The following is a 21,555-nucleotide window of genomic DNA, read 5'->3' as shown; positions in this document are numbered from 1 at the left end:
TTGCAGCAAATCGGGTGTAGCTTGTGCAACGGCAGTGCAGATTCGATTTTCCAGGTCGGCTGAATTGTTTAATAGGGGAGGAACATAAACACGGTCCTTAATGAAACACCAGAGAAAGAAGTACAGTGGTGTCAAGTGTGCAGGGTGAGGTAGCTGTGCGACTGCCCCTTCACGGCCAATCCACCGACTTGGGAAGTTATTATCGAGGAAACCTCCAACTTCTGTGAGGAAATGAGGTGGTGCACCGTCTTTCTGGTAGTAAACAATACCATCTCGCTCATTTCATCGATCTCAAAAATTAAAAAGTTTTCAAGCATGTCCAGAAAACCATACCAGTGACACGTGGCCGACCTGGTGACTTATCGTGTTGCAGTGGACGGCCTGTGTTATAGTAGGTGCCAAGAGTAAATAGTAGACCTGCTTGAAGGTTATTTAGCGTTTTTGGTGCGAAATTTACACCGAACAGTTGTTGCACAGTTGGTTTCATGAAACCAAAACACACAGTGAGAACGCTCTGCAGCAGTGAAAGTAGCCAATTTAACTGTGCACTATGCTGGCGCTCCTGGTGGTGGAATGGAGTACTGATATACTATGTGAATCGAACTTGCGGTTCCAGAATGAGATTTTCACTCTGGAGCGGAGTGTGCGCTGATATGAAACTTCCTGGCAGATTAAAAATGTGTGGCGGACCGAGACTCGAACTCGGGACCTTTGCCTTTCGCGGGCAAGTGCTCTACCATCTGAGCTACCCAAGCACGACTCACACCCCGTCCTCACAGCTTTACTGGGCGTGAGTCGTGCTTGGGTAGTTCAGATGGTAGACCACTTGCCCGCGAAAGGCAAAGGTCCCGAGTTCGAGTTTCGGTCTGGTACACAGTTTAAATCTGCCAGGAAGTTTCATATCAGCGCACACTCCGCTACAGAGTGAAAATATAATTCTGGAAACGTCCCTCAGGCTGTGGCTATGCCATGTTTCCGCAATATCCTCTCTTTCAGGAGTGCTAGTTCTGCAAGGTTCGCAGGAGAGATTCTATAAAGTTGGGAAGGTAGGAGACGAGGTAGAATAAAGCTGTGAGGACGGGGCGTGAGTCGTGCTTGGGTTGCTGAGATAGTAGAGCACCTGCCCGCGAAAGGCAAAGGTCCCGAGTTCGAGTCTCAGTCCGGCACACAGTTTTAATCTGCCAGAAAGTTTCAAACGTGCGGTTGTTTGCTACAAAATGACACATCTACCGAGTCTATAAGTTATCTCAATAAATTTCTATATCGTTCCAAAGCTGTAAAGTTCTTTTTGACTCAACCTGTATAAATTACGTTTTCTAAAATTTTACTCATTTGACGAAGAATGGATCAACAAGTCGGATAATCTCCAGCATCGCCGAGTAGACATTCGTTTGGCCTGCAGTAAATATTCCGGGCGGTCCCGGCGCCTAATGCTGTTTTGGTCTTTATGATCTTCCGTCGGGGCCGGCGCCCGAGAGGCGCCTAGCGAGTAAGCGACCCCCACCCCTTTCCGGGCAATAAACGGGGGTGGCGGCAGGGTTATCGGCGCGTGTTGCCTCGCCCATATATCAGCCGCCTCCCGGGCGGCCGTGCCAGCCGCCTCGCTTTCCCTCTTCCTGGGCCGCCCCCGACTCCTGGCGGCGGGCGTTTCCCGTAGAAAAACAGTGGTCGCTTGCCTACTGCTACCGCTGCGAAATATACGGCGCCGCGGGCGTAACCACTGAATCAAGGCTCCGTCGTTACAAAGAAATCCGTGTCTTCGAAAATTATTTTACCGAACGCGCCGAGGAAAAGCGGGCCATATAGCCCGTACGCTACAAAGACTAGCGTTTTAAGCATTTACGGTGAAATATGGGATGAGAGGACAAAGCAGAAGGCAGCGCGCCGCACCGGCTACTCGGCAACGACAGGCGCGCCGGTTCTCTTACTTTGTACAACAGTAAGTGGCGACGGTAAATCAACCGCGCGCCGTATTGCTAGGCATTACGGTTTCGGGTGTACCGCTTGAATAGGGCCATTGAGGAGCCTCGACGGAATTTATGTCATTCATCGGCAGTCCACTGCACGCGGTACGGCGTTCTCGAGTTTTTATTTTCTCTAACCTCATTTCCTTGCTACTAAGGAACAGTCCCTTACAATAACACAAGCATACATCTCCCCTCATCAGCTATATAAAAGTTTGAACTACAAACAAATAAATGGAGCTAAGTGGAAACGTGAATTATAGCGAAATGGAATACAAGATGTACATGAATTACACTTCATTAACTTTAGCTTTCTAAGGCACTGTGATTATTTTATCTTTCTGTTCGTGCATGTTAAGAATGTTCGGTTTGTAAAACTATAAACATGGCTGCGCTGCACACAAAAAATTGATAAGAATGGAAAATAGCAAATAAACAGTTGTAGAATTAAAGATTTATTTTACCACGGTTTCGAGAAATATAAATTTTATGTAAGTTGAAGATAGAAGGAGAAGTAAGGAAAGTAAAGGGAAGGAAGTGATTATATCAGCTGCATCGGGACTTTACGCGGAATCAGCAGCGACGAGTGAAAATGTGTCGGCCTGGGGTCGAAATCAAGATCTCCTGCTTACTAGGCAGCTGCGTTAACCACTGAGTCACCCTGGAACAATATTTATCGCAAATGCACGGACTATCTCGGCACGCTTCCCCGGCGGACTCACATTACCATCCAGCGCCATCTGTCCGTAGACACGTCGGTATCCTCCACGTTCGCTAATTTTAGATTCCCGCAGGAGGACGGACGATGTCGTGAATCCGCCCTGAAGGTTGTGGGTTCATAGCCCATCGAGGTGAATCAACTATGTGAACGCAACTGCCTAGTAAGCAGGACACGGCACACATTTTCACTCGTCGCTGCTGATTCTGCACAAAACCCCGATGCAGCTGATATCATCAATTCCATCGCATTCCTTTCCTTTCTCCTCCTTCCACCATCAATTTACATAATATGTATCACAGTTGTGGATACTGTGTGGTGTGTGTTCCTTCGCAGACGTCCGAAGAAATAGACACCACGCATTCACAGAAATATAAATTTGTTTTCTTCAGGAAGAAAATGGATTCGTAAAATCAAGTAGTGGCGATAAACGGATGTTGATGTCATAAGGCTTTTGTCCAGTACAATGCACACGTGACCCACAAACACCAACAGTTAAAATGGATAATTGAAGATGGAAGCCCAAAACTGTGACACTGGCAGACATTTATTAAGTCACTAGCTGACTGATGACCTCAGATGTTAAGTCCCATAGTGCTTAGAGCAATTTGAGCTAGTTAGCAAGCAATAACTTGTAAGATCTTACCATCATATATTCTTATAATGCTGTAGTTATTGCTGTAAGTACTTCTGGTATAAAACTTTAAATGGTGGTGTCTGGTATTCGAAACTTGATGGCTAGAGTTTGGTAACTGTCACCAGTAGCTAAAACATCTAGTTTTGGACGGGCAGGAACTGCGTTTCTCAATAGCGCGATTGTTTTAATTATTTTGCATTAATTACACAGTTCGTTAAACTGCCTCACACGCATTGTCATCATTCTCTAGTATTCTAAAGGAACCTCCTCGGCAAGTTCCCGAAGTATTTTAGAGGGAACTTCCAGCTGATCTCTACGACATACCCACTCTTTAATCCAGGTTTCTAGAAGCTCTTCACCTAAACGATGTACAATTTCATTCACGGCCTCAGACGTCCTCGGACAATGTTGCGCTCACCAAGTGCAAGCACTAACTAGCTATTGGCTGCCTCTAGAACAATTTCATTGGAAGCCATTACTTTCTTCGTGTGTAAGCCTACGGTACCGGTCAGTTTACTGGCTGCCAGTACTGGCCGCCACTACGGTCCCTGTGTGCAGGGGGCTTCAGTGTTGCTGCAGCCAATGTCACAGTTTTGAGCTGCTACCTTCAGTTATCCATTTCAACTGCTGGTATTTGGGGGTCCGCTTTCCTTCTGAAGTTATCGAAACCATGGTAAGGGGATAATAAACTTTAAATTAGTAACTGATCGGCTCTTATTTTCCAGTCTCATCAAGTATTCTGCTGCCGTCCTGAGTGGCCGTGCGGTTCTAGGCGCTACAGTCTGGAACCGAGCGACCGCTACTGTCGCAGGTTCGAATCCTGCCTCGGGCATGGATGTGTGTGATGTCCTTAAGTTAGTTAGGTTTAATTAGTTCTAAGTTCTAGGCGACTGATGACCTCAGGAGCTAAGTCGCGTAGTGCTCAGAGCCATTTGAACCAATTGAAGTATTCTGTTCGTGTTTACTTGGTGGCTTTCACAAGCTCGATGAGGGAGTGAGGAATGTAGGGACCTTAACGTAGACGACGAAGTTTGATGAAAACCCAAATGTGTATGACTGGACGGCAATTTAAGTCACGGGCCTCGCGAAGACGAAAATGGCTCTGAGCACTATGGGACTTATCATCTGTGGTCATCAGCCCCCTAGAACTTAGAACTACTTAAACCTAACTAACCTCAGGACATCACACACATCCATGCCCGAGGCAGGATTCGAACATGCGACCGTAGCGGTCGCTCGGTTCCAGACTGTATCGCCTAGAACCGCACGGCCAATCCGGCCAGCAGCGAAGGCGACCCCTTTGCCTTAACTAATGCTGCACCAAATGTCAGCTCTGTTTACAAGCTCTTTCCAAGCATTGTTCTCTGCTTCTAGAACGAATTTCGACCCTGTCTGTAAGTTGGAGAGGGGTACTGGAAGGAGGGCCGTGAGGGTGGCTTTAGAGTCGTGCTTGGATAGCTCAGTTGGTGGAGACTCTCGAAAAACCAGGATCCCACGTCCGAGACCCAGTAGGTCACACAGTTTTAATTATCCAGCGAATTTCGATATGGCGGACTGCTGCTTGTGCGGTCTCACTAAGTAGTACTACCATTCCCAAAGGTTTCTCGTGGTGATGTCAGATCACATGAAGAAATAGATCTGGATGCCAAGCATGATGAACTAGACGAAAATTGCATGATGGTTTCGGTTGCATGATACACAAAAGCGTCGCCAATTGAAGATGGACTGAAACTAAGAAGGTAACGTTAAAATGAACATATTTACCAAAGAAAAGTGACAGAGGATTGCTAGCTTTACGCGCCAAGTCTTCGCAAATTAGATCTGGTCTCCATCGATGAAGTAATCAAGATAGTTCCTTGAAGTGTCTGATTCAAACGCTTAACGCCTCAGTCACCGTTTCTATTCCACTAAGTAATTGAACAGCACATTAACAACAAGAAATAATATAAATTTGCGTCAGGACTGTTACATTTATGTCAAATATTGGTAACCGGTTTCGATCATTACAACCATTTTCAGACCAAGGCTCCACATGGCGAGTGGAGCCAGTGTCCGGAGCCGCTATGTGATACCAACTGGCATCTGTCACGAACTCTCGTTATTCAATTCCAGGAACACAATGTATGATACCACACCGGAAGAAGGCGTCGAACGTAGTCTTCGACACCAACAACTGGTCACATGTTATTTATTCGTTGCGGAATGGTCTGTTCTAAGTGACTCTAGGAAAGCTACGGAGGACATAGTGTGGTGAAGTTCACGAGGAAGACTCGGCACGCGTTCAGCCAATGCCACGAGACTAGCGGCCGCAGCGACCGCCCGCGGTCGCTAGACCCCCACCACCACATCATGCCTGCTGGCTCTACGCTCCACTGTCAGGTGGCTTACGGTCTCATTTCTTACTGTGACAGGATTAATTGTGGTAAGATCTTACAGGCCCAAACTGCTGAGGTCATCGGTCCCTAAGCTTTCACACTACTTAATCTAACTTACGCTAAGGACAACACACATAGCCATACACGAGTGAGGACTCGAACCTCCGACAGGAGTAGCCGCGCGAACCGTTCGGAACGCTTAATATTTGATATGTTATCGCTATAGTTTGTTGTGCAGCGTCAGAAGCAAATTATTCGTCAAATATTCTTCCCCTTCGCCAAGGGACTGCCGTACGAGATCACTAGCGAGAAATGGTTTGTGCGTTACGTGCCGGCAGCGTCAGTAATTGTTTTTCATAATGCTCCCAAAAATTCTGAGGTTGTTCACAAAACACCAACCATTGTAAATGCAAAGGTGGAGATGGTTGACATCAGCGTCGAAACATGAAAGTAATTAGTACACTAAAAAATACTGGAACTTACGGATCATGTTTCTTCACAAACAACGGTTCCTCTTATACGAAGTCGACAAGCAGGCAAAAACATGCGTACTCAACTATTTGGTTGCCACTTGCTGACTGCCATTTCAACCCAGAAGAATTTATATGTACGCCAATTAGAGTTTACATTGCCAGCAAGAATTTAAGAAAAAATGTCACACAGTTTCCATTCGAGAGACTCAACAACAAAACTGTTACGAAAGTCCGCTCTGAAGATCCAAAGGAAAGCCGCCACTCATATACATCATGAAAAGAGCATGGCAGGATGAAATTTTTAAAAATTCGTTATAAGAAATGATGATGTCGCTAGATAACGGCAGTGACAGTGCCAATTCGAACATCTGTGATAGCGACGAGAGTAGAGCCAGTAGGGTTTTTCTGTTATCATAAAAAGGGAAAAGACGCTGAGGCAGACCCAACTGAATGTTTGGCATATGCGTCGTCTGAGTTCCTGCATAGAAAATTACATTCCTGTAAGTTTTGATTATTAATAAGACAGCTGTTATCAGCAACTGAAATCAGAAACTCATTGTTAGTGTCAATGAAGAAAAGGAATTCTTCTCAATGGATTATTATAACAGTTGCAATTCTGAGGTAGTATGCTTTGTATTACTACTCTCTGTTTCCCGAAATGAAACCAAACAGCGGCCGCTGTGGTTTTCATAAGCGGTTGCGGCATCACGAGCCACATTTAACGCAGTTTATCTCGTGTTAGAGATCTCCGACAAAGTCCCGGGTTGAAGCAATTGAAAATATCATGTAATCTTAATATTTCAGTCCCACATTGCGTTCAGCTAAATTCAATGACAAAAATATTTCCCGCACGTCTAAAATTTGGCAACGTCGTCATGAGATGCATTTTCGTAAGCTATCCATAATCCTCTTACATTTTTTTACGGCAAATAAAACTCAAATGAGAACGCGCCGTATCTCTCCCACAAGACACCGTTGCTAGTTCCATCTTTGCGCATCTAATAGTTTGCGAGTCTGAGCGAGCTGAATGACCTGAGATGCTGCGCGTGCGTTACGTGCGGAGCGTGGCTACTCTGCTCTGCTTGTTGTTACCGAAGGGTCAGGCCCCACGTATGGCTTTAGTGGTTGAAACTATAGAGCTGCAGGCGACTGTTGCGCAAGTGTTTGAAGTGACGCAAGCCAACTGGGCTGTGAATTGTCACAGACCGTCATCGAACTCATCTATGAGTTCACTGATGAACTTTAGACAGTACTTGCTGCAATCAGTTGGTTGCGTCAGTTTATTGCAGAGCTGCAGGCTGAGGTCCGAATCATTCCTTTCACTTGTATTTTCTTCGTAAGTGGTAGTATTGTTCTATTGCACAGCATTCTTATAGGTGCAAGCGCTTTGGTTTAGCCGGCCAGAGTGGCCGAGCGGTTCTAGGCGCTTCAGTCTGGAACCGCGCGACCGCTACGGTCGCAGGTTCGAATCCTGCCTCGGGCATGGATGTGTGTGATGTCCTTAGGTTAGTTAGGTTTAACTAGTTCTAAGTTCTAGGGGACTGATGACCTCAGAAGTTAAGTCCCATAGTGCTCAGAGCCATTTGAACCACTTTTTGCTTTGGTTTATAATGAATGTTTCGTAACTGGAGCGAGAAACCAGATATACTGATTTCTGCACTTAGTCAGGTTAACTGTTAGGCTTTCTTTGCGCACCTCCATGCCTGACAGAAAGTTCTATTGTCATTGTCTCTCCCCCTTTATTTTCGAACACTGTGCTCAGAGATTCTCCTACAGATAAGTGAAAAATGGTTCAAGTGGCTCTGAGCACTATGGGACTTAACATCTATGGTCATCAGTCCCCTAGATCTTAGAACTACTTAAACCTAACTAACCTAAGGACATCACACAACACTCAGTCATCACGAGGCAGAGAAAATCCCTGACCCCGCCGGGAGATAAGTGAGAACAGCACGACGCGCATGTTGGAGAATCGTGACTTATTCTGGCACGAGGTATATACATAGGCTGAATTCGATAAAACGGGTAGAGACGTCGGTTAAAGTGAAAGTTACGTTGTCTAAGATAGCCTCCAATCCACAACCTATCTGTTCAGGTGGCTGCTCGCGGAACGCGGAAAATACCGATATGACACAAATTTCAGTTGTCACGACATTTTAATTACGAAGCAGGTTCCGAAGTTCTGGTCTGTTTGCTATGACATCATTTCATGTCGCTGCATCTTCACTGATTTCATTCTCATCAAGCCATTTGTATAATTTCGTTTCATTCCATTACTTCACTTCATAGTTAGTTTTACCTAGAAAGGCGTCACTGTTCCACGTATGATACATTTTAAAAAAAGCTCAAATGTGTGTGAAATCTTATGGGACTTAACTGCTAATGCTAAGGTCATCAGTCCCTAAGCTTACACACTACTTAACCCAAATTACCCTAAGGACAAAAACATACACACACCCATGCCCGAGGGAGGACTCGAAACTCGGCCGGGACCAGCCGCACAGTACGATACATCATTCAACAATAGTGTGGTTCAGTACAACGGGACTGGAACTGAAATGTCAGTCGTTACGAAAGAAGCCGGACCTATAAACAGCGCCCTGTAGGTGAAATGGAAGCGTGTATGGAGGTGGAAGTGTGATGAGACCCAACAAGTTACAAGGTAAGACCGGATGGAGCAACAGCCGATAAATATTTATAGCGAGGAAGGGGTGGGTACCGAGCATGACGTAGTGGAGCGTGCACTGGTCGGCAAGCAGTCGGACACCTCCCCACGACTCACTTCCTGCCACCCCTCCCACACACAGTGATTAATACGGCAAATAAAGTATCTGGGCGGCACTAAAATTTAATTGCCACCAATTTCAACCCCGCATTTACATTTAAAAGGTCGCTAGGCGTGGGCCGCGACGGGCGGGCAGGGGCGGACCCCGCGGCCTCTGCCCTGGTCTGGTCGTGGGGGCGGCGGCGGCGGCGGCGGGGTCGGCAGCGAGTCCACGTCTCCAGCTCAGCACAGCTGCGCGCTCTGGGGGCGGCGCGTCGGCACCCACCTGCAACAGGATGACACCACGTGCTATACGCTCCATATAAACAAGAGACAGCTCATAAAAACAGCAACACACAATGATAACTGCCATGAAAGTGAAAGGTGGCTGCATACTCCACAGGATTTCATCATCACGTTTGTTATGCAGCAGACAATTGTAATTTGGTGTACAGCACATGTGCATACCAGCTGAAGAATTCGCCTAGCGGAGCACAAAAAAATATTTTCCTGTCAATTTAAAAGACTCTTGTCTGAAAAGTGGGGTACCAGCTGCCTCATTCAGTCTTCCTTAACACCTTCAAAGATATTTGGCCAAAACCTTTGGGCGTGCGAGCATATTCGTGCTCCTCTTCACATGCAGCTCACCTCAGACTCCCACAAGCTCCCCTAAATGTAACTCACTCACACCCACTAGTCCATCGCTGTTAAATCGCACATACCCTCCATTCCATCTGTCTTTTTCAGTTACCTATTCAGCCTAGCTTTTTGTCATTATCTCTCTGTCTCTGTTCCCTTCTTTCTGTCCAATTACTATAGTCTCCTCTCACTGTCGCTGTTTCCCTCTTGCCCTCTCTTACGGCTAATAAAAACGGCTCTGAGCACTATGGGACTTAACATCTGTGGTCATCAGTCCCATAGAACTTAGAACTACTGAAACCTAACTAACCTAAGGACATCACACACATCCATGCCCAAGGCAGGATTCGAACCTGCGACCGTAGCGGTCGCGCGGTTCCAGACTGTAGCGCCTAGAACCGCTTGGCCACCCCGGCCGGCTACGGCTAATGCCTCACTCCTTCCTTCCTGCTCCTCCTGTCTCTTTTCACTGTCACTGTCTCTTACTTCCTCATTGTCATTCTCATATACGCTGTCTCTCACTATCACAATGGCTCTTAGCCACTTCCACTTTCTTTTTATTCCTCCTCCCTCCCCCCTCCCTTCCGCAGGCACTCTCTCCTTCACTCTTTTTCTAGCACTGTTCTGTCACTGTCAACTTTGCTCCACTGCCACTGTGTCCCTCTGTTTCTATCACATTGCCATTGTCCCCTTCGTTCTTCCTACTACACAACCACTGCTTACTATCTTGCACTATTTATTACTTTTCCGTCTCTTCGTCACTACCAGCGTCTTCTCCTCTCTCATCATTAACGAGTGCAAATATATTTGTATGCCAAAATTTTTTGGAAAATTTTTGAAGTGACAGAGAATGGTAGAACAAGCGCAGTCTTAAATAAACGGGAACATATTCGCATTTTTCTGCTGTTCCAGCAGGGCATGTAACTGAAATGAAAAGAAATGTATGGGCAGTGAAATTTAGATACTTTATTTACGTGAAACTGAAATAAAGCAAAACTAATCTGACACCTCAAACTGGAATTTAAGTGCAAAAAATTATGCATGTGCTTCAGTACTACAACATGGCGATCCCAGATGATAACAGAGACACTTTACAGCATATTTCTCCTGATACATCACTTTATAAATTACGTTTTCGCCTCACACCGGATTACACGTGCGTATTTTACGTGAATGGGGTAACTTTGAACCTCTGTACCTTGAAAATGGATATCAAGAAAATTTTAAAGGTTTTTATTAACGGGATCTTAGGAACATATGGTGAAAATTTCAATCATTTGCTGTGCATAGCCATCTTGGAATCCTTAGCTGGATTTTGATCCGCTTGAGACGGCGGGAATATATTTAAAAAACACTTATTTTGGAGTTTTCCTTGGAACCGCCCATGAACTGATTGTGCCTGCAAAAAATTCAATGAAACCCACCGTAGACCACATTAAGTGCAAAAACCACCAACCGATTTGCGCTATTTGCCTAAGCAGGAGGAAATGTGTAACATTCACCCTGTGATGTAGGATAGTGACACTAAGACGATCCTCCTTTTGGATGTTCAAATGCTCCCTAGCCCAAGAGTTATCCAAAATACTTGACCCTACCTTTTCATCACTAATAGAACATGAGGTATGAATACCAGAAAATCCCGCTTTTGTGCGCGGCCTTTTGGAACATATAGGGTACTCATGCTATCGCATGCATACTGGTATCTTTGTGAACCCTCTGTCCGCTGAGATCGTCTGTCGCAACATGGAACTTGGTAAACCTCGTAGCATACACGGATGTTGCCAAATTTTTTACCTTTTCCATTACGGACGTTAAACCTGGATCTATCGTTGACATAGCGGGTGCTCTGTATGAATTCTGCGACCAGTCGCTTTTCGGTGCTTTTCAAAAACATTTATTCATTCCATTACCTAGCTTTCATGCTATTAGCGGCTTAGTATGTGCAGATATTTCACATTTTATACGAGGTGTAGCTTCTCGCTGGGATTCTGGCGCTAGTGAAAATAGTTGGCATTATACAGAGTGGCCCAGGAGTTATGGTCAGTGTTTAAGGATATGAAGAAACGATCATTCGAAGCAAAAAAGTCTTCGAAACATGGGCGCACTTTAGACTCGATGTTTACAGGCCTTTTTTTTATTGTTTTGGTCCGTAATGCAATCTCTCAAACCATGGAAAGCAAAGAACTGTAAGTAGATGGGATTCGTTTCACAGTGTCGACGATGAAGAAGAGTTCGTAGCCCTTAAGGCAGACATTTTAGAGCCCAAGTTTACTACACTTTTTCGCTTCGAATGATCGCAAATTTCTCTGAATATTGACATACCTCATCTGACGCTCTACAGACATTCTGCCGTTTTGTGCACTTAAATAAAAAACTGCAATGTTCTTTTGCTAGTTACACGTTTCATAATTATGTAATTTGAAGTACGGCACTTTAAAAGAATCCAGTAATCCATTATACCCCAGTATGGAAATGACAGCACTTGGATGCACTGGGTATAACAGCTTCTGTACTAACACTCAACTTAATCCCAAAGAGCTACAGCTAATGATGTATGACACATTCCAAAAGGTCAAATAACATGAGGTAGCAACTGAAAGATATTATCTATAGCTAGGCCAACATTATATCTTTGACAGCGAGAGACAGAGAAAGAGAAGTAGACAGAAAGAGGGAGAAGGCATAGTGATTTAATAACTATGATTGTTGTTAGGCTATAGAGATATAAAGGCGTGGGCGTTAACTATGCGCTTTTCATGGTGCGCATACCAATTGCCATGCATTAAAAATGCAATACTAAAAAGGAAGAACCAGATAGTTATGAGCTGATACTGAAGGCATCACATTCGACAGATACTTATAAAACGTAACGGATGCTGAGGGGGGACTTTCGCCTACGGACCAAAGAGTTGAACAGAAGACGCTAGCAGGCACTTGGTCGTGAGCGCTTGGACTGGCAGGACGCTAGAATGCAGCACGCAATTATCATGCACAGGTAAATCAGCATGCATCCACTTCGAAATCCGCGACTTCATAAAAATGAGGTTTAACGCATTTGTACTCTAGCCGTACTGAGCTCAACTTACTTTGGTTTGATTTCGATTTACTTTGGATTCTTTTCGAATTGACACCACTTCAGGACATGTGTGTACCAGCAAATATGAGTTACTAAAAGCTTCACTTGGCGTGATAATTTGAAATTTTTCTCCACATGGGAGGTTTATTTAGTACAATTCAGAATTTAGTTGCTTGGGGCATTAGCTGTCACATTCATTCATTGGTCTGATTACTTTAAAGCTATTGGTTACCCGGTTTTAAAAGTTCATAAAACCTATACAACAAAATAAATTGTATGAGTAAGAAGTTGTTTCTTTATCCCACGCAACTCAGGCTAACAGAAACCACCTAGACAAAGTTACCAACTTCTTACATCCATTATATCGTAATCTTTCTTACCCATATGCTGAACTACACATATAAAAATGTTTAGAAGTTTTCAGCGTGGAGCGGCCGTCGTTGTAAAGCCGTATCCCTTATTGCAATTACATGAAAACAACGAACAATACTAAAAAACTTCTTGCCAGATTAAAACTGCGTGCCGGACCGAGACTCGAACTCGGGACCTTTCGTAGAAGAGCTTCTGTGAAGTTTGGAAGGTAGGAGACGAGATACTGGCAGAATTGAAGTTGTGACGACGGGTCGTGAGTCGTGGTTGAGTGGCTCAGATGGTAGAGCACTTGCCCGCGGAAGGCAAAGGTCCCGAGTTCGAGTCTCGGTCCGGTACACTGTTTTAATCTGCCAGGAAGTTTCATATCACCGCACACTCCACTGCAGTGTGAAAATGTCATTCCGGAACGAACAATACTACAGTGCCTAACAGATTGCCAAACCGGTAGTGCGAGTACCAGCTGTTACCTTTTTTTTTCAATTAACACAATTTTTCTAGGCACAGAACGCTAGTGCGCAATCCGTCAGTGGACAAAGAACACGTTAGAATCATATCATAACGAAACATCACGTGTTCATAGTGGAAAGAAATGCCGATCGGTGTATACGCAGATTTCACGCGGTTTTTATTCCCATTTAAAAGAATAGAAAGATGTTCACATGTTTGTGCATCATGTAATGCCTTAAAAAGTATGGTTTCAATACTTTGAATTCCTATTTAATGAATTATAAGAAGTAACTATTTCGCTGCACGAATACAAAGGCATAAGAAACTTTGATCGTGTTCCAGCGAAAAGTTGTCATCAGAAATGACGGTTCGTGAGATACACAAGGATGAAGATTAAAGATTTCGACTGTAGACTAAAAATTTCACTCTTCGATGAAGTTGCACTAAAATGTGATTTTTTGTCACTGATTAAGACTTCAACTGAATGTTTCCCTCAGTTGGAACACTGAAAAGTCTAAATGCAGTTCGATGCCTGGTCAAGCACGCAGAATAAATATGCCTCTAGGATCTACTTGGGTTACGGACTATTACCCACAATCTATCTAATCTAATTAGAGCTTTGTACTGGACGGTCTAGGTAGTCACCTCTCTGAAATTTTTCATGGAACTGCCGCAGTTTAAATGTTCTAACGTTTCTACCTCAAAATCAAATTTAACAAACATTTGAAAGTATATGTTATTTTGCACATTTTTTAGCATTTTGAAGCAATTACAGTCATTGTCACTTCTATAATCTCTGCTATTTTCCTTTATCTTCTTATCATTATGTTCATTTGACAATCTGATGATAAAAATGAGAATAGGTATTAACCAGCGGAAAAAACCTTCTGTCGGAGCACAAAAAAGGTGAATACACTCTTCTTTCAATACGCTGACACAAAGGTGGGGAACCAGCTACCTCAATCCTCATCGCATCTTCCTCAACAAAAATTACCTCGTTCGAACATATTCTCACTATTTTAGCATAGAACATTCTAAATCCGGTTTCCTAGTTTCTCTATGTAGCGAAGCCTCCATACTCAGCATCTCCAGCCGGCCGAAGTGGCCGTGCGGTTAAAGGCGCTGCAGTCTGGAACCGCAAGACCGCTCCGGTCGCAGGTTCGAATCCTGCCTCGGGCATGGATGTTTGTGATGTCCTTAGGTTAGTTAGGTTTAACTAGTTCTAAGTTCTAGGGGACTAATGACCTCAGCAGTTGAGTCCCATAGTGCTCAGAGCCACTTTTTTCAGCATCTCCCTCTCACTGCCACTCCTATATATGTCTCTCTCCCAGTGTCATCTTTTTCCTTCCGTTGGGACTTTCTCCAACCAGTCTCTGCCACTGTCACTGTCTTCATCCCTTCCCTCGCTCTTCCATATCACTGACTCTTTCTTCGCTACGTTCAGTGTCTCCATCCCACGGTCATTACCTTTGTACAATTCCTTTTCTCTCACATTGCCAATGTCTCTTTCTTTCTCGCTTACAGTCTGCTGTCTCCTCTCCATACATGTTCTTGGGGATACTTTGCTTGGGGTTTCGACCTGTAGACTGAGAAACGTTAACGTGTGGGTATAGGTAATGGGCGAAAATTTTTTTCAGGTTCGCCGGTCTGGGAGGAGCGAGGAGCGGGTGAGGGGTGGGGGAGAGGGCTTCAGATACCTCCAAGCAGACACCTCCAACTTCCACTGTCTCTTCTTTCTTTTACTCCCACTATTTCCATCTCCATCTACCCTCTTTCTCTTCTACTGCGGCTGTCTCTCACTGACCATCAGAATCTCCTCTCTCATTGGCTCCCACTGCTATTGTCTTCCATCATTCTCTCTTTTTCTTTCACTCTGCTTTCTCTCTTTCTCTCACACTGGCACTGTCTCTTCCACTGCCACTCTCTCTTGCTACTCTCTTTCAGCACAAAGATGTGCGAAAACGTTCTCATGCAAAACTTTTTGATTAGAGAGGCGCAACGAAGATTGAGACAGCTGATTCCTCACTTCTGCGTCAGTGTCTTTTAAAGATAAGCGTATTCGCCTTATATGGCAGTAGGAGCATTTCCCAGCAAGTTCCTTTCATTGTCCTTATATGAAACTAATTCTGTATGTTAGTGAAGTTTTGACAGTTTATTTATATACTTACTTTGAAACTCATAAACAACAAATAAGTACGCAGAATATGAAGTTAAAACAAAATCGCCTCTCATCTGGTGCAAATTCAGTCTACACTACCACGCATAAAAACGAACAATGTTTTTAGGCTTCCCTACAGTATATCAACAAATATGATATCTGATTTGCGAGTACAAAGAATTTGATATAAAAAATAATTTTCTGCAAGTTTCTTACGCCGCCAGGTGCCACCATCGAATAATTTCTTGGTCAAGACAGCCTGTATAGGTCCGAAGTGCCTATTGCACAGAGTCAGCAAATCATACGGTTTCATTGGTGAAAAAATGGCAACTAAAACGTAGTTTGGAAACTTCAGAAGCCTTGTCATGACCCCAGAACCCTTGCCTTCACTAAGTCAGTCAAAACTACATTTACACCTCAGACCGGATATTAGGTCCATATTTTACGAACTTCAGTACAGTTACTTTGAATTCTTGCACCTCGTTAACTGATAATAACATTGAAAAAAATTCTAAACTCCAAGAGAACATTGCCTTAACAACAAATGCTGAAAATTTCGACGGTGTCACAAGAACAGAAATTATCGAAGTGACCATTCTCAAAATTTTCGTACTCAAAATAAAGTCATAGTTTCGTTGGGTTTCCTCAGGAACTGCCCATGAACAAGTGGTGCTTTCGTAAGGCGTTTAAGGCTCACTCTAACACAAAGGAATTACTTTTTAAAAGAGTAATACATCATTTCACTGTGTATTACCATATTTATCTTTTGCACTGACTTTGTTTTTAGTATTATTCTTGATAATGGCATAAAAACTGAAATCTGGATAGTACGAAAGATAAATATAGTAGTACACAGTTAAATAGTGGTTTACTATTTTAAAAAGTTTTGCCTGACTGTGACTCAACGCCGAGCAAAACTTTTTACAAAAGAATTAACCGCTTTTCTCAGTTTGCCCGGGCTGGAAGAAGTGTGTAGTGTTTAAATTTTGTCCCGGTACTGCAGGATAGCTGCAGAATGTCCTTCTCTCGATACGTATATAAATGGTCACTAGGCCAAAGGCTATCCAAAACACTCGAGCTCTGATCTCTGTGATCAACAGAACCAGAGACATGACTTCGTGAAGATCGAAATTCCGCGGTCGGCTTTTTGGAGCATACCGGTGCTGTGCACTGTCGTGCACGGACCGATTCCTCATACCTATCCCTTTTAAAGTACATGTCGTAAGTTCACTAACTCCCTTCCAGTTGTCGCATTAGTACCTCTCTTATCCGCCACGCTTCATTGACGTTCTTCTTCTTCTGACGCATCTTTCACCACACGATTCGCTGAGTTCTTCCATCAGCAGAGCTAGAGCTATGATGTCGGCGCCAGCAGAGAGGCGGCCGTTTCTCACGCGGACCCATCCTCAGGTAATGCACGGGGTAGCAGCTGTGCGCCAGATGGTCGCTCGTTACCAGCCCTGCGCCATCAGATGGGGAGCACCGGCCCTGGAGGAGGGTATTCATATTTATGAGGAGGCGGCCCGTGATCACCGATGACAGGTCTGCCGGCCGCCAGATGCTGCCGCGACCTCACCCAGTGCAGTCTGACCTTTCAATCAGTTGATTTTTCAGGCTCGCGATTGCTGTAACTTTTTGCAATCTCCTTTACCGTTTTCAGTGCAGAAAGACTTTTGCCGACTGTTCCCACAAATTTTGAAAACTCGTCAAATCTGAGATGAAGTCAGAACAGTTTATAACACTAAAACACAGCGCCTCATAATTAGGCTACCCACTTTATTTATTTTGTTATTATGATATTAATTTTCTGAAGATAAATATATGTTTATTATTATTTTGTTCAAAAAATGGTTCAAATGGCTCCGAGCACTATAGGACTTAACATCTGTGGTCATCAGTCCCCTAGAACTTAGAACTACTTAAACCTAACTAACCTAAGGACATCACACACATCCATGCCCGAGTCAGGATTCGAACCTGAAACCGTAGCGGTCAAGTGGTTCCAGACTGAAGCGTCTAGAACCACACGGCCACACCGGCCGGCTATTATTTTGTTGATAACGATCATTAACTGAAGCATTCTAACGTGTATTTGTGAGAAACTAATAAAAACCAATATTATAAAATGTTATAGCAGAAACGCTGGCAAAATGGTTCAAATGGCTCTGAGCACTATGGGACTCAACTGCTGAGGTCATTAGTCCCCCAGAACTTAGAACTAGTTAAACCTAACTAACCTAAGGACATCACAAACATCCATGCCCGAGGCAGGATTCGAACCTGCCACCGTAGCGGTCTTGCGGTTCCAGACTGCAGCGCATTCAACCGCACGGCCACTTCGGCCGGCTTAAAACGCTGGCAAAGCTGTGGACCTTGCAATATGTGGAATCTATAGAGCATGTATATCTATGAAGTGGTCGTATTCTACAGCACATCAAACTGGGGTAGTCACGTGATTTTGAGCGACGCTGCTTGTCTACAATTTGCGGTAATAGCGAAACTTGAGTATTAAACGTATTTACCTTGTTTTACATACGTTTAAGTACGTTTGAGTTTCAATAACAGCTATGGTATAGCTACGGATGTAAAGAGAAGTGCGTGAAGGGTTAACCGGTTACTTTCTTTATATATATGGAACAAATCAGTAAATGGCCACTTTGTATGTTGAAAAATATCGAGGATATTGTATTGTAGACATAATTTCTGCGATTTTGTTCAAAAATGGTTCAAATGGCTCTGAGCACTATGGGACTCAACATCTGAGATCATCAGTCCCCTAGAACTTAGAACTACTTAAACCTAACTAACCTAAGGACATCACACACATCCATTCCCGAGGCAGGATTCGAACCTGCGACCGTAGCGGTCACGCGGTTCCAACTGAAGCGCTTAGAACCGCACGGCCACACCGGCCGGCTGCGATTTTGTGGTCATGTGTTTACGAGACATGTGCTAGATAAATTTGAAAGTGTATTTGAGTAAACTGCAATCAGTGTATACATATTGGTGCTATGTTGATACACAAATAAAATTTATACGTAACAGTCTGATTTATTTCCTCCACTTAATGCAGGTTCTCAAGCCCTTGTGTGTTTCAAGTATTTCTGCACGAGACAGTTTCTTACACTGTGCCATTGTAACGTAATTAATTGGAACAGAGATTCGACAATATGAATAAGTGCAACAGAAATAGCAAAACAATAGTGTTGGCTGTCACTTCTTATCCCGTCACCAAAAAAACGTAAATAAAGTGGAATCTGAGCTATGATACTGTGGCGCGAAAGCACAGTACCACTGCTCTTCACATCTTTAAGCCAACTTCACTTCCTGGTATCAAATTGTTAAGTTGTCTGTAAAATGCTTATACAAAGTGTCAGGGCACTTCTGAAGCAGGGAAATAATAGCACTCAAAATACGCTAGGCGTTAGACGGGCTAAAATGCCCAAAGTATCACGTGATTTGAGTTGCAGCAGATGTTGCGGACAAAATTCTCGTTTTGCGCATGCGAATGCCCACTCCACTTTGTCGTAGAATCAAGCGACACTACTAATAGTGCGCAACAGGCCAGAGGGAGTTGCAAGTGGACAGTGTTCGAGCATGGGCAAGGCGACTGAGCGAGCGCAAGTAATGAAGTGCACTGTCGGTGTGACATCCAACGTGTGGCAATGCATTATAAATGTTTGATGACCCAGTGTATATCTGATTCACAGTATTTGGTCTAATCGAGAAATGTTGGCAATCGGAATAATGGGAGAAGCGCACCATGTGGCCAAAATTAATAGAAATTGCTCGTTATTAAAGGAAGTGCCCGTTGCCAATTATTGATGCCACGTAATACATTACGCTGAACCATCTCAAACTCACCACAGAGCAAGACTGTACCATTTAGAAGTGTAATTTTGTGAAAAACTCGTCAGTGTCGTTAATTCATTAATTTACAACATTGAAGGATCTTCTGGTAAACTGTAATTAACATTCAGCATTAATTATTCACCAAGGTCATCAACTATCAGTAGGATATTTTCCTATATCGTTACTTCCGCTTGATATGTTACATATTATTTGACGTGGAAGAGCTTAAATGCACCTGCCATTAAAACTTAAGTTTAACTAAGTCAAGAAATAAGAAGCGTAGGTAATTAACCGCAGCTCATTCAAACACATTAATTGCACTCCGAAATGATTTGAGAAAGAAATTCAGTATTTGTTAAACTTAACTTTAAATACCGAACTTAATTACACTTTGCCTGCATGTCAACAAAAGTGATTTTATTTTATGTATTTCATGTACGTATAGACAACCTTGGCTTTCGTAATGTCGGCGTTGTTCGTAGTGATCGCTGCTATTTGTAATGTAAATGTGACCACAAGTGCTATAAAAGTTGGTATGAAATGCTGGATGATCGGAGGTACTACTTCACAAAACCGCCATACAGTTAACATTTTGTGATTAACGTTGTCAATCTGTATTACATTACGTGTTGCTGGTGGCTAATCAATATTCGTTGTCAAAGAGTTTAAAGCGTTTATTACAGTAATTATTAAATTCGATTTATGTCATTAGCGTGACAAGGCATCTGTTTTGAACGCGTCGCCCTGTGTTATATTTGACATTTTCATTTGAGTTTACACGCGTACATTTAATGTGGCCGACTAAAAACGTATCAGTAATTGTTACGTAACATTACATTCAACCAAACAGATACCAATCCATAACTTTTGCTCAAGCATCAGTTGGTGACCGCAATTAAACATTTAGTAACTAATATTACAATGAATCTTTGTTACATACTTAATAACAGATTTAGCTAGCCTCACTGAATTAATTAGCTTTTTATTACAGTTTTTTCAAACCGTTGTTGTACAGTATACTCAATTATTCGATGGCGATCAATGATAATCTAGCTGGCATTCTCTCGGTTCAAGTTTATTTTTCGCAATGGATGCCTTTTCTGTGAAGTACAGAACTTGAGGATACAAGGGACAGTATTATACCAAATAGTGCGAATGTGTTATAAATTACCTCTTACATTAGTGCAACACAAAAATGTCAACAATTTACATACTGACAACTTTTTTTTTGTAGCCAGAATGGAATGGTGTACAGATTCACTAACGAAAGTATCGGACGTTTGTCATGAGCTGAAGGAACCCGGAATGCCATCTACCATGATATCGAAGCGGAACCCTTCTGTGTACGTGAAGGTGTTTAACTATTCAAGTTAACAAATAGCTTAACGATGTATCGTCCTGATGCCTTTTGTATGTGAAATCTTTAAACTGTGTCTTGACAGATGGTTCAAATGGCTCTGAGAACTATGGGACTTAACATCTGTGGGCATCAGTCCTCTAGATCTTAGAACTACTTAAACCTAACTAACGTAAGGACATCACACACATCCATGCCCGAGGCAGGATGCGAACCGTAGCGGTCGCGCGGTTCCTGACTGTAGCACCTAACACCGCTCAGTCACAACGGCCGGCTCTTGACAGATACTATGGTCAAATCAATTTCCGAAGAAAATCTTACTATGGCGATTCAGTAGGGGGAATAACTCTTTCAGATATTACAAAAATACTTTAGGTGAAGATAATAAATGTACGACTAAGACAACATGACACTGAAAACATATCAGTTACACTGTTGCTAGTGTGTTACTAGACCAACGACCTTGCCACAGTTGCTAACACCGTCAGATCAACGAAGTTACGCACTGTCGGGCTTGGCTAGCACTTAGATGGGTGACCGTCCGGGGTCCGTCGCGCGCTGTTGGCAAGTTGGGTGCAGCCAGCCCCTGTGAGGGCATTTGCAGAGCTACGTGACTGAGAAGTAGTGGCTCCAGTCATGAAAACTGGCAACAGCGGGAAGAACGGTGTGCTGACCACATGCTCCTCTTATTCGTATCCAGTACGCCTATCGGCTGAGGATGAC

This window comes from Schistocerca americana, chromosome 2, assembly GCF_021461395.2.
Source record: "Schistocerca americana isolate TAMUIC-IGC-003095 chromosome 2, iqSchAmer2.1, whole genome shotgun sequence".
Classification (NCBI taxonomy): Eukaryota; Metazoa; Arthropoda; class Insecta; order Orthoptera; family Acrididae; genus Schistocerca; species Schistocerca americana.
This window is presented reverse-complemented; position numbering follows the sequence as displayed.